At 41.7% G+C, this 12,859-nt stretch overlaps 1 protein-coding gene across 2 annotated transcripts in view; it reads right to left on the bottom strand.

The window, feature by feature from the left end:
* Positions 1-10,936, bottom strand: part of PTPDC1 (protein tyrosine phosphatase domain containing 1) — a 52,857-nt gene extending 41,921 nt beyond the window's left edge. For both annotated transcript variants that reach the window (XM_080909747.1, XM_080909748.1), the window contains exon 1: positions 10,787-10,936. The gene's annotated coding sequence lies outside the window, so the exon portion shown is untranslated. The remainder of the gene's footprint in view (positions 1-10,786) is intronic.
* Positions 10,937-12,859: the final 1,923 nt, after the last annotated feature.

Raw genomic sequence — 12,859 nt, 5'->3', positions numbered from 1 at the left:
AGTAACAATATACTGCTAATAGTTATGTAACTGTCTCAAATATCTTATTACATTCTAGCTACTTTGTTAGCCAATACAATGCCTGCATGATTAGATGTTGTGAGGTGAAGGATACAGGCATTGTGATGCAGCCATTAGCCTGCTGTACAAAGGCACACATGTATTGCTATATAATTAAATAGGAGCCCTGTGACGGCCCATGAGTAAGTGACTAATGAGTAGGTGGCATTCACAGCATGGATCCACTGGACAAAGGATGACACATGGCCAGGGCAGGAGAGTGGAGTGAAAGACTGCATCGTGTTGCTCAGAATGGCATGCAATGTAAAATTTACATTTTTTATTTCTGGAACTTTCTACTTCATATTTTAAAACCATGATTAACTAGATAACCAAAGCCATGGAAAGCAAAACCACAAATAAGAATCACTGCAGCAGAGGCATATGTGTGTATGTGTGTGTGTGTGTGTGTGTGTTAATTATGACTAATTATAACTCTGGTCATAGTCAGTTATCTGAAAGCAATGAAACCCTAGCTGTGATAAGCATATTGGTGCAAATGTGGTTTCTAATACCATTCTCCAGTGAAGGGAACCCTTGTTGAACTGAAACTTGTTAGGGCTAGTGGAGGGAATGTTCAAGATTAGCCTAGATCATTTTGTATTGCTACAAAGTGGGTAAGAACTTAAAACTCTAGCTGACAAGAATGTCAAGGGAAAGGGAGCCAAATGAAAGCATGCTTGATAGCAAAGCTGGAACAGAGCAGAGCAGAGCAGAGGAGAGCAGAGAGCAGAGGAGAGCAGAGCAGAGGAGAGGAGAGGAGAGCAGAGAGCAGAGCAGAGGAGAGCAGAGAGCAGAGGAGAGCAGAGAGCAGAGCAGAGAGCAGAGGAGAGGAGAGGAGAGGAGAGCAGAGAGCAGAGGAGAGCAGAGCAGAGGAGAGGAGAGGAGAGCAGAGCAGAGCAGAGCAGAGGAGAGCAGAGAGCAGAGGAGAGCAGAGCAGAGCAGAGGAGAGCAGAGAGCAGAGAGCAGAGCAGAGAGCAGAGGAGAGAAAAGGGCAGAGAGCAGAGGAGAGAAGAGGGCAGAGGAGAGGAGAGCAGAGCAGAGGAGAGAAGAGGGCAGAGGGAGGGGAGGGGAGGGGAGGGGAGAGGAGGAGAGGGGAGGGGAGAGAGAGGAGAGGAGAGGAGAGGAGAGGAGAGGATTGCAGAGCGGCCAGCACTGGCCAGCAGCAACATCCCCTCCCATGCACAGCTATAAACTCAGGCCATTTGCTTTACATTTTATCAACTTTTGATAATAAAAAAATTATGACATTGTGCTGATATAGTTTTCTAAAGCAGGAGAAAGGCACATATGGAAATAAAGGTTAAAAGGAAGGCAGATATACTTGTATATGCTCAGAGAGAAAGAGACAGGCACACATGAACCAATTCAATCTGATAAATACTTGAGCCCTTGACAGGCACCACAAAAAACATGATACACAGGGTAGTGGAGCACAAGGATGAATTTGATAGTCTCTGTCTTTCAGAAAGCACGTGCTTAGTAAAAGAGATAGAAGAGTACACCCTGCAATTACCATGTGCAGATATTCTAAGGACTGTTGTAAGCAAGGGGAATCAGAGCTGATATTATCTGGAGAGCATTCAAGAATAAAGGCTAGTCTATAATAGACTACATTGGACTCTAAGATCTCTACATCACATGACTAACACAGACTTTACTCTAAGGTAATATGTCATCTTTTAATCTATGACTATGCAGACACACATGTACCTAAGCATATGAGTGGAGGTCAGAAGAGCAACTCAGGTAAAGGTCCTTGCTTTCCACCTTATCTGACAGTCTTTTGTTTACTGCTAGCTATGCCAGATTCGCCAGTCAGTGAGCTACCATGATTCTTGTCTCCAGCCCCCATCCCTCTGTAGGAGCTCTGAGATTACTAAAGTCATAAGCCACCTCATCTAGCTTACCTGGGATCCAAACTCAGATCCTCATGCTTGCACTGCAAGCCTTACCCACAAAGCCATCTCCTCAGCCCCTCATCCTAATTTACATAATAAAAGTGTTATTCCATAATTTGAGATCACTTATACAAGTTAATTTTCTAAAAATAAACCGTTAAAAGTCTAAATTTTAATATAGAAAAATAATTCAACTTGATTTCTGTGCTCATTTATTGGAGGAGTTGATTTATCTGTCAAGAACTTTATCTACACCGATCTAAGTAATAGTAACTCAGAAAACAACTGGGGGTAAAGGCTAGAAGTACAATTTTTCTGCCAAACATTAATATCAATTTAAATTGCTGTGGGCATTTACCCTTCAAACAATATACAAATCATCAGCAGCGTTCTGCTTTCCATATTTTGAACCACGTCATCATAGAGAAGATATAAATGAGTATACTTTCCCCAAGTGTATCAGAACAAGCATAGCTAATTGCAGAGTGAAAACCCCTCCCCCGTGGTTGGTCCTTATCATCTTTTTTAAAAAGCTTCTGCTCAAAGGAAAGCAAACACTGAGCTAAAGTCATCGATTCAGTACAATTGTTGCTTCACACATCACGCAGGATAAGACAGTGGCACAATAGGACTTGTACAAATGAGGTACACAGACTTTCACGACAGAAACTAGCTCAGCTTCAGGTAGAAAGAAAGGCACAGTAGCTGATTAAGAGTGTTCAACAGGACGTAGAAAAGTGAGCCTGTTCAAGGATGCTGCAGACACAAAGAGCCAGAAAAATGAGAAGTGTTCAGCATACAACCACGATGATGATGAATTATCTACTTAGGACAATCAGCATATAGAAATCTCATGTAAGTGGAGTTGGGAAATGTATGTGAAAGATTCAGTCTAGCAATATTTTGGCAATACATTAAAATATGAAAAATCAAGGTATAATGCTACAAAAATATCTAGAATTCAAAGGAAGTCAAATATAAAATTCTATATATAAAAGGTAAACATAACTGTGCATAGAAAAGGGCCTTGCTATGCAGCAGGTGGCCACAGGTCTCATGTGTCCTCTGCCTGCCTTTTGTCCAGTGAGACCACATCCATGCTGTCTGTACCTCTGACTTCTCCTACATTCTAAGCCCCAGCTCTGAGGGGCAGCAGCTGATCCAGAGGTCTGAGCCAACTTTCCTTCCCCTCCACCCTAGCCTGAGATTATGGGACCAGCTCTCTCCTTTGGATACAGAGGATTCTGAATAAGGGTGCTGGAGCTGAGCAGTAGCCAGTCTGCAGGAACCATAAACTCCAGTTTATGAAATCTGACCACAGCTGGGGCTGGGCAGGCAGGAAATGCCTTCTGGAACCCCTAAAGGAAATGCCAGGTAGGGCCAGTTTTTTCTTGATTCACTCTAGCTGCAGGGCGTGGCCAGGTCCTGTGCCACCTCCTCAGTCATGGTACCCAGCCTGAAGCTGGACCCACATATGTCAAAGGCAGTATGGAGGAGACCTGTGTAGAATCAGGCAAGCGCCACCTACCTTTACTCTCCAGATGGGTGTTGTCTGCTTATACATTTAGACAAAGTTCAAAGCTAACAGGGCAGCCATTAGGATTGTTTTTTTTTTTTTTTTAACCTGTGCAATTAGCTTTTGTGTTTCTTAAGTCACAACTTTGATACAAAGTTAATGTTTAAAAAAGCAAATTCCCTTTTAAAATTAGGTTAATAATTCACACAGATGGAAGCAACAACTTGTAGCTTGTGACCAAGTCCCCTAGTTACTATGGAAATGGGGCAGTCTGATGCTACCCTGTGTTCAACACTTGTGCTCAATAAAGAACCCTGGAATTCACACAAAAAAGAAAAAAGAAAGAAGGGAAAATAAAAAGAAAAAAGCTTTCCCCACTTGTGCTTCTACATTTTAGTCTACATAATTCCTTTATCTTTTATTATTTTATTAAGATGATTGAACCAGTTTTTGTTGTCAGTTTAGTCACCTTGCTTCAAAAGCTCATGATGACCTAGACATCTGTAGAGATCCAAAACTTCACCCATTCTTACAATAGGCTAAAAATACTTAATGGCTGGGAAGTACAGCTCATTGATACAGTACTTGTGCAATAGGCACCAAATGCTAGACTTGGTTTCTAGCATGGAAGCATTTGTGGAGAAAAGGATGACACACTTAGCTCACACATATCCAAGGCAGATAATGCGGGTGGTAGATTAAAGCCAGCACGAGATTAGCACTTTAGACTGTGCTGTTGTACTAGGCCCAATAGGCCAGGCCCAGCCCAAATGATCACTTGTGCTAGCTGTCAGGTTGTCAAACAAAATTCATAAGGAACCACTCTTCCAAACAGATTAACAGAAGCCAATCAGAAGGAATTCGTTTTGCCTGAAATGGAATAATACACAAAATCCCACTCTAAACCTGCAAGTTACCCATAGTTATCTCCAATGACCAACCTGGCTTCTCTCCTTTCTCTACCTATAAACCAACCTCTGCACTAGCCTGAGCTATAGGAGACCTTTAAATAGGATGCTTCCAGATTCAAGAATTTCTAGCAGAGCCAACTACATCTGGAAAGAATTAGAAGAAAAGTACAGTGTTGATTATGTCTCTGATTAACTCTCCCTTCGGGGTGCCGCCAACAGAACCCTGCTGTCTCGGGACTGGGAAAGTGGAAATGGGGTGGGGCGGGAATTAATAAAAGAAAGAGAGGAGTCTTTTATTCCTGGGTCAGCAGTTTAGGTTTCTGAGATTGTCCTGTACAGTAATTTAGTCATGGGAGTCTTACAGCCCCAACTCTAGCAACAAAACAGCTGTCTAAACAGAACTGGGGCCATGTGAGCTAAGTACATGCTCACCTACCACGGATCATCACACTAAAATATGTCACAAAATATAATACACAGGCTGGGAAGATGGCTCAGTGGGATAAAGTGGTTGTCCCTTCATCCTGTTGACTTAAGTTCCATCCCTGGGTCCCACTGTGGAAGAAGAGAAACAACTCCTAAAAGTAGCTCTCTAACTTACCATGACATGCATGTACCCACTCTTTACACACACACCATATTAATACAGTTCACACACACACATACACACACACACACACACACACACAATATATAGACTATACTTCCACTCTACATATAACACACAGATAAAAGACTAGAAGAATACACAACAAAAATTATTTTTATGTTCTTTCCTCATTACTGATTATTTTCTAAGCTTAATTATATATTTTATCTTTGAAAAAACATTTTATTTATAAAATATGATTGTATTATACTTCATACTTCTTGGGAAGCAGTTATTGAGAACAAAATAAAATAAAAGCATTGCCATGACACGAATTTAAAAAAAAAAAAAATGCAATTAATCCTTAAAACAGAAGACTCAAAGCAATGGAGAAAATAAAAATTTCTAGAACCAGGTATTAAAAACAAAAAATAAATAAGAACTATCAAAATCTGAGTTGACAAAGCTATGAATCTAAATGCAAAATGCCTCCTTAGGTAGATGACGTCAGGGCCCTTAAACACATGGGCGCCTGCTATAGAGCCCTGGAGCAGGTGCATTTAAACCTGCTACACAGTAAGTATTCAAAGGTTTGATGAAAGAAACGTTCCGAACCCACAGTTAGGAAAGGCAAGTTGGCTAAAGGGGATAAAGTCCTAACCACAAAATGGAACAGGTGTGCATAGAACATTGTTACATTAACTATAATTAATAGAAATAACTCAGACATTTAAAATAAATGGCATCTTCCTTCCCATGATTTTGTGGGTTTTCTCTTAACCCGCCTTCACCTTTGCTATATATAAATTACAGCATTCAGACAGGAAGTCTGGTCTAGAGAGTCAGACTTATCCACACTCAGAGAGAAATATCCAAAATAAATGAAGTATTTTGTATCAGCCAGATCCAGGCTATGTAGATCTGCCACTCAAAAAGTTGTTAACTAAATAACTACTTTTTTTTTTGAGATACCATTTCACTTCAGTCATAACAGCTGTCATCAAGAAAAATAAAAAGCAATGAATGATGATGGCAATACAAGGAGGGAAAGGAAGGAACCCTTCCAAGGTTCTATTCTTGATGGATACATACGCCACTCATCATGGAAACCACTATGAGCTAGCTATACCAACATTTCTGGGTATAGCAAAGTCTGCCTACCACAGAAATACCTGCATATCTATGCTTACTGCTGGACACAACAGCCCAGTTACCAAACCAATCTTGGTGCCACCAGTAAAGGAATGGGAAAAGAAACTGTGATGTTTGAGGGAAATACATAGAACTGAAGATCACCATCCTAAACGAAACAAACCGACTCCTTCAAGAATCACTTAGAGAGAGACTCAGAGAGAGAATCTAGGAGTGAGGACTGGAAAGGCTATTAAATAAAGAATCTATTAGAGATGTGGAAGAGAAAAGTGGGTAAGAAAGGTAACTGATAGGGTGAATTGATAAAAGTGTATCTTATACATACATACATATATATATATATATATATATAATGTCATAATAAAACTCATTGTATCATATAATATACATTAGTGGGAAAAAAACACAAGAAAAATTTTTGTAATGACCTAACAGCTCAACTTTTAGGTTCTAAAGCATGTTAAAGAATAATCTAAATAAACACATACTTGTATGTTCACTGACACTTCACAAGGGCACCAAGAATACACAATACAAAAAAGATAGTCTTTTAAAGGTTTTGGGGAAAACTGAATGCTCATATGCAAGAAAGGAGAAGAAATGGGCTAGAGAGATGGCTCAGTGGTTAAGAGCACTGACTGCTCTTCCAGAAGTCCTGAGTTCAAATCCCAGCAACGACATAGTGGCTCACAATCATCTGTAATGAGATCTGATGCCTTCTTCTAGTATGTCTGAGGACAGCTACAGTGTACTTATATATAATAAACAAATACAACTTTTTAAAAAAAGAAAGAAGAAAAAGTGAAAAACAAAAAAGAAAGGAAAAGAAAATTACATCACTCACAAAAATTAACTCAAAGCTGGGCATGGTGGCATGTTCCTTTAATCGTAGCACTTGGAAGGCAGGGGCAGGGGGATTTCTGTGAGTTCAGGACCAGCCTGGACTACATAATGAGTTCCAGGACAGCTAAAGCTATAGACTGAGATCCAGTCTCAAAAAAAATAATAATAATAACTCAAAGACTTAAATAGAAGATGTAAAATTATAAGACCTAGAATTGTGTGGTTAGAATTTTAACTCCTAGACTTACATTATGACAGCTATCAATGTATCAAAGAAAGTACAGGTAAGAATGAAGAGGACACTTGTGAATCCTCAGGACACACATGCATTGCTTTAAGCATTACAAAGAAAAGCATGGCAGTTCCTCAAAACACAAATAAACAAGCACACAAAGTATTTACACAAAGGTCTGAAATCAGTTTGTCAAATTATGTGTACTCCCATTCTCACTCTACACTAGTCACAAAGTACAAACATGCACACACGTATATATGCACTCAGATACATACACACATGTGTGTATGTGCATAAGAGAAAATTGCTGTTCCGACAAATAGGAAATCCAATATGTTTCAACACAATGGATGGAATTAGAAAACACAATGCTAAGGAAACGGGCCAAAGAGAAAATACAACAGAAGAGGGCAGAACAGTAGTCAGAGAGATTGTGGGGAGGACTGGGGAGTGGAGAGATGGCTGTCAGAAGGAAAGGTAGAAAACTTAAAACAGGACAAATTGGGGGCTTTCCCTCAATTGCACAGCATTATGAATATCCTTAATACTATTGTGTTGTATGCTTACAAGTTGCCAAATTTCAGATGTTCTCACCACAAAAAAAAAAAAGAAGCAGGAGATGCTAATTTATTTCACACCACAGTCGCAAATCATAACATAACTTTATACAGCAATACATAAAATTCTATATTTATAAAACAAAAACCTCAAAGGAACGGAGATAACAGCATGCTGGCCGAGCACTTCCCTAGCGTGTGCAAGGCCCTGGGTTCCATCCCCAGTACAGAGGAGAATATGTAAATTAACAGCATCAACCAAACAAGGTACCTGCAATAATTAGTGTTTAAAAAATGCTGTCCAAGGAAAAGGTGTGTGTGTGTGTGTGTGTGTGTGTGTGTGTGTGTGTGTGTGTGTGACAGAAGCTAAGCTGAAGAACACTGTACTCTTATTTCCCTCAATCCTCTATTCTCTGACATAAAATGTATTTTTACTGAGACTTCCGTATTTAAGGTTTTCATAACATATTACTTGACCATGTCAGTTAGATTTATTACACTCTATAAATGCATTGCTTTATTTAGTGGTTTCTTCACATACTAATAAGACCAGGCATCTTGAAGATTCTCTTCATATCACCAATATCAAAGGCTTGAAACAGAAGTGTTCGTAGATATTTACAGAGACACTAAAGATAGGGTTTTGGTCATGGGAAGCAAAACACAAAGTTCTAGATGGTCATTTTATCTTTAATCTTCTCAGAACCTTTTAATGATGACTCACTATTTTAAAAGAAAGTTTTACTATCTCGCATATCCTCCATGAATGCATCTTTTTGTAAATAAAAAATCTTAAATATTACAGAGGGATTAGAATTATAAAATATGTCCTAGAGAGTGAAAGAAATAATGCTAACAAAGAGATACTTTAGCACTCTACTGGGGCTGTAGTGTGCTGTTTTATATAAATGTCACACCTCTGAAGACACTGTTCCCATCTAAAGATGAGGTAAAAACCAGAGAGAAAAGTCACTCTTCCAAGGTCATGACTACAAAGTATCATAGCTGGGATTAGAGCAACAATCTTTCCTTGAATCCAAACCCATTTTCTTTTATTTATCTCGTGTTGCCTCTACAGGAAACAGAACAATGAAATACTAGCTCATCACTAATATAGTCAATGTATCACTAATGTCAATGTATTGCATCATCAATACCAACAAAGAGCTGGTTTATTTTTCTACATAAACATTCATATTTTGACTGAAGTTGAGGTGATATGAGAAATGACAAATATTCTCTAACCAAGATGATGCTTAGAGAAGATTTCAATGGATGTATTTTCATATTCCCTCTCCCCCACACATCTTACTTCTGGGGGGGGAACCCTTTGGACTAGGGGCAGGTTTTGGTTTGTAAAGGGGGTTGAAATGTGCTTTTAAGAGAACAGTGATTTGAAATTTATCCTCAGAATAAGCTTTAGGTTTTTCTCCCCTAGATTTAGAATTCTGAAGTTCAAGCTCACCCATGAGAATGCTCTAAATTCATGTGATATTGGGGGCAGTACTAATGATGGCACAGCAAACTTGAAGGCCACAGACATCATTTTGTTGGACTGGGGAAACTGTGCTTCTTACTTTTCTCCATAGAGTTTAACAGTGATTTACACTGACTTAAAAAAAAAAAAAAACCACACATATTAAGTCATGCTCAAGGAAGATCATATAAAGAAGTGAGAGCTTTTTTCAACAGTTCCTCTTCAGTTCCCTTGGATTCCACCAACAAAGGACTTTCTTCGGATGAAAACCATCCTCCCTTAAAGGGGAATGGAAGCACTGCTTGTGACGGAGAGTCTGTCTCCAGGACACAGTGCTATGAAAGCACTGGAATCGGCTTAGGAATTAGTTACTGCTAAGAGGGACTATCAACTACCAAATAAATGGGACTCATCTATGAGGTTTTAGGCAAATTTCCTGGTGGTCCAAGATCTGGGTATCCACACTTTTTTAAAAGCCACAGGTGGAATCCCTGGGTACAAAGAAGTTTTGTTACAACTGAAGAGGAAATCTGGAAATCACAAAGTGATGGATGAGTGGTTTGCGTGGGGGGGGGGGGTGCACACATTTGTGTTTACATCTTCTTTCTTTCCCTTAACAGCTTTGATTGTGGCAAATCGCTCAAGCCTTCCAATCTCTCAGAAGTAAAAACAAAAATCAAAAGTCAAAATAACAACAAAAACCTGGAGTGACACTTTGTTGCTAAAATCGAATACGACTGTGCTGTGTGCAGGGTGGGGATGGGGGGTGATGTGAAAGGAGGTGTACATGTCCACACAGCTTACTGGTGCCCGCCATGATAACAGCTTCTCGGGTTCCGTCAGCTCGAAGTCAATGAATGATAGCTTGTGTTCGGTTTTTAGCACTGACAACTCTTGCTGGAATATTTGATCAGCTAGCTCCCTAAAGCACTATTTCTCAAGCTTCTCCACCCACCTCCCTTCTCCCTCGCCTCCCTGGGCCTTTATTTACTATATTTTCTTTTCCAGTAAAATTTAGTACCACAGATACTGTGTATCTTTGTTGTGATCCTCTGAAAGGCCACAAACCCTGTATTATATAAAAACACACACACACACACACACACACACACACACACACACACACACACGAGAGCAGGGACATTATCATCGATGTTGAGAACGCATGTCAGAGAAAAAAAAGTGACATGGTCAAGGTCAAGTGACTAATAAACTGGCAGAATTAGGTCTGAATTGGGGATCACAAAGTGGTAGTCTGATACCAGCTTGTAACTGTCTAGTCTGGTTTATTTGTTACGAAAAGCTAGCTGCCAATATTTCTAACCAAGCGATGTCAACTAAAACACTCAAGCAAGCATCTATCTGCTCACGAGAAATAGGGAGTGTCGCAGCACTTGAGCAAGACAGAGGGGCGCCCGGTGGCCCTGGACCCCCGCCCCGCCTCTAGGGATGCGCCTCCGAAACGCCTCCCTGGACAGCCCGCCGCGTAAGGACAACCGTCTGGGGACCACTCGGCGGGCGCCCAACTGGCTGCGGACTCCGAACCTCTTGGCGCGCTTCGCTCTCCGGCTTCGGAGCCCTGGAGCCGGCGGGTCGGTCTCGCAAGTCTAGGGCCAGGAGGCGCGGGCGGCCCAAGGCGCTGCTCGGGTTCCGCAGCGCCGGCCTGCCCGCAGGCCCGCTATCGCTGGGCCCGGCCTCCCCGGCGCGCCTCTAAGCAGGGGACTCCCCGCCGGGCGCGCCACACAACGTCTGCCGCTGGCGCGCGCACCGGCCACTCCACGGCCGGGCAGCGGATGACGCCCGCGCGCGCCCGACCCGCCAGCCAATAGCCAGAGCCGTTCGGTGCACGTGATACGCGCCAGCCAATGGAGACTCGAGGCGGCCCGTGACGCAACGGACAACTCAGAGGGTTTTCGAACCTGCGGGCGCGGCTGGGAGGCCGATCCAGGGCTGTGTGGTCGCGCGCCGAGTTTACCGTGTGTGTGCATAAAACCCGAGGACCCTCAGGGTCGTGAGAGGGCGCGGCTGCCAGCCTGCAGCCTGCGGGCACTGACTCCCCAGCTGCCCGGTGCAGAGTCGCAGGTGAGTAAGGAGGAGCGAGGACAGCTCTGGAGCTTCGCTCACAGAACCACGTGTTCCGTCGCAGTACCCAAAGAAGAAAAAGCTATGTTATGCATCTAATGTCTTCAGTGTGCACCTTAACATAATTGAACTATTATATCCAATATTGCCCAATATTTTCAATATTGTCTCCCACTATGACACTTTAAATATAAATTTCTGCCCTAGAGTTGAACTAATAGGTGAAGTTGAATTGTGTAGAGGGGGAAAGAAATGGGGAACAAGTGCTGTCACAAGAAATGGGTTCCATAGGTATTTGGTGCAATAACTGTGCCTGCAGCAATCCGTGTTGCTAACAAAAGTCCCAACTGCCTCTCGCTTCTGTAAACATGCTTTAACTGCAATAGAAATTTCCCCCTCCGTTATCCTGAAAGAAACTATCTGCAAGTGGTCACATAGGCAATAAGGTAAAGACACCAGTGCTGTCACAGTTGCATGACCAAAACTGAAAACCCATAAATACTATGTGAATCTGTAAGTCTCTCCATAGTGGGGTAGGCTAGCCTAATGAATCTGATTTCTCCAACTCTCAGGGTGGTGTTTGGTTCTTTGGTCGGTTTTTCATAACACCAGAGCCTCTTTTTTCTGTTCTGCAGTTCTTAGACTTACTTTGTCAAAGCCTTCCCAGCATCTTAGCCTCTTGGGACTCCAGGTCTGGAGCCTCTTGGGACTCTAGGTCTGGAGAAATCACCGGAGCAAAACTCATGGATGGGAACAAGGCCCCTGTCATTAATAGTGGCTGACTGATCTCTGTCGTCTTGTAACAGAAACCCCAGATTGCAGAATCCTGACCTAAACCCACAGGCATGCCTTCTCATTAAAGAATTCGCTCTACCCAGGGATCCACATATTCTGCTGTGTCACCCTTAAAATCCAGGCTTCCTTTCAACTTGTGTCATGGGTCAAAATGGTAGATGGAGGATCATCATCCACCGTGTCCTTATTTTAATAAAGAAAGACCTTTCTAGAAGCCTACCCAACAACTTAATCATATTATAGATCTTACATACTCAAGAGTCAGTAACATGGCCTTGAGTAGTTGAGAAATGTCTTCACTAGGCACATTTCTGTTCTTAAGGAAATCCCATACCCAAAAAGTGAGGGATGGATCCAGTTTATGCAGAATCCATGGTTTCAAACTCTACTAGAAGTCCTGTTATACAGGTCAGTGGAAATTTCTTTCTAGTACAGGACACTTTGCTAGGCAAATTCTGTGGCGCTCTGTGCAAGATGCTTTATATTTTCTATTTTGTCCATGCCATTACCAGCTTTGTGATAATACAAGTGACATTGTAAGTGGTGACAAACCAGCATGGCAAAGGGGCATTAGGTATAGTAAAAGAGAGTGCTGGTTTCAGTTGGTTATACAGTGCTGCAAACATAAGAAATATGAATCTGTGTACTCAGCAGAGTTGTCTGTCTAAAGTTAACAGGATAAGGAAGAAAATACCTGCTTATAGCCCAGTAAGCAGGCCTTATGTAAATATACTGATTAAA

This window comes from Micromys minutus (genome assembly GCF_963924665.1).
Source record: "Micromys minutus genome assembly, chromosome: 1".
NCBI classification, from domain to species: domain Eukaryota; kingdom Metazoa; phylum Chordata; class Mammalia; order Rodentia; family Muridae; genus Micromys; species Micromys minutus.
Note: the sequence above shows the minus strand (reverse complement) of the source record. Positions and strands in the feature narration are given on the sequence as shown.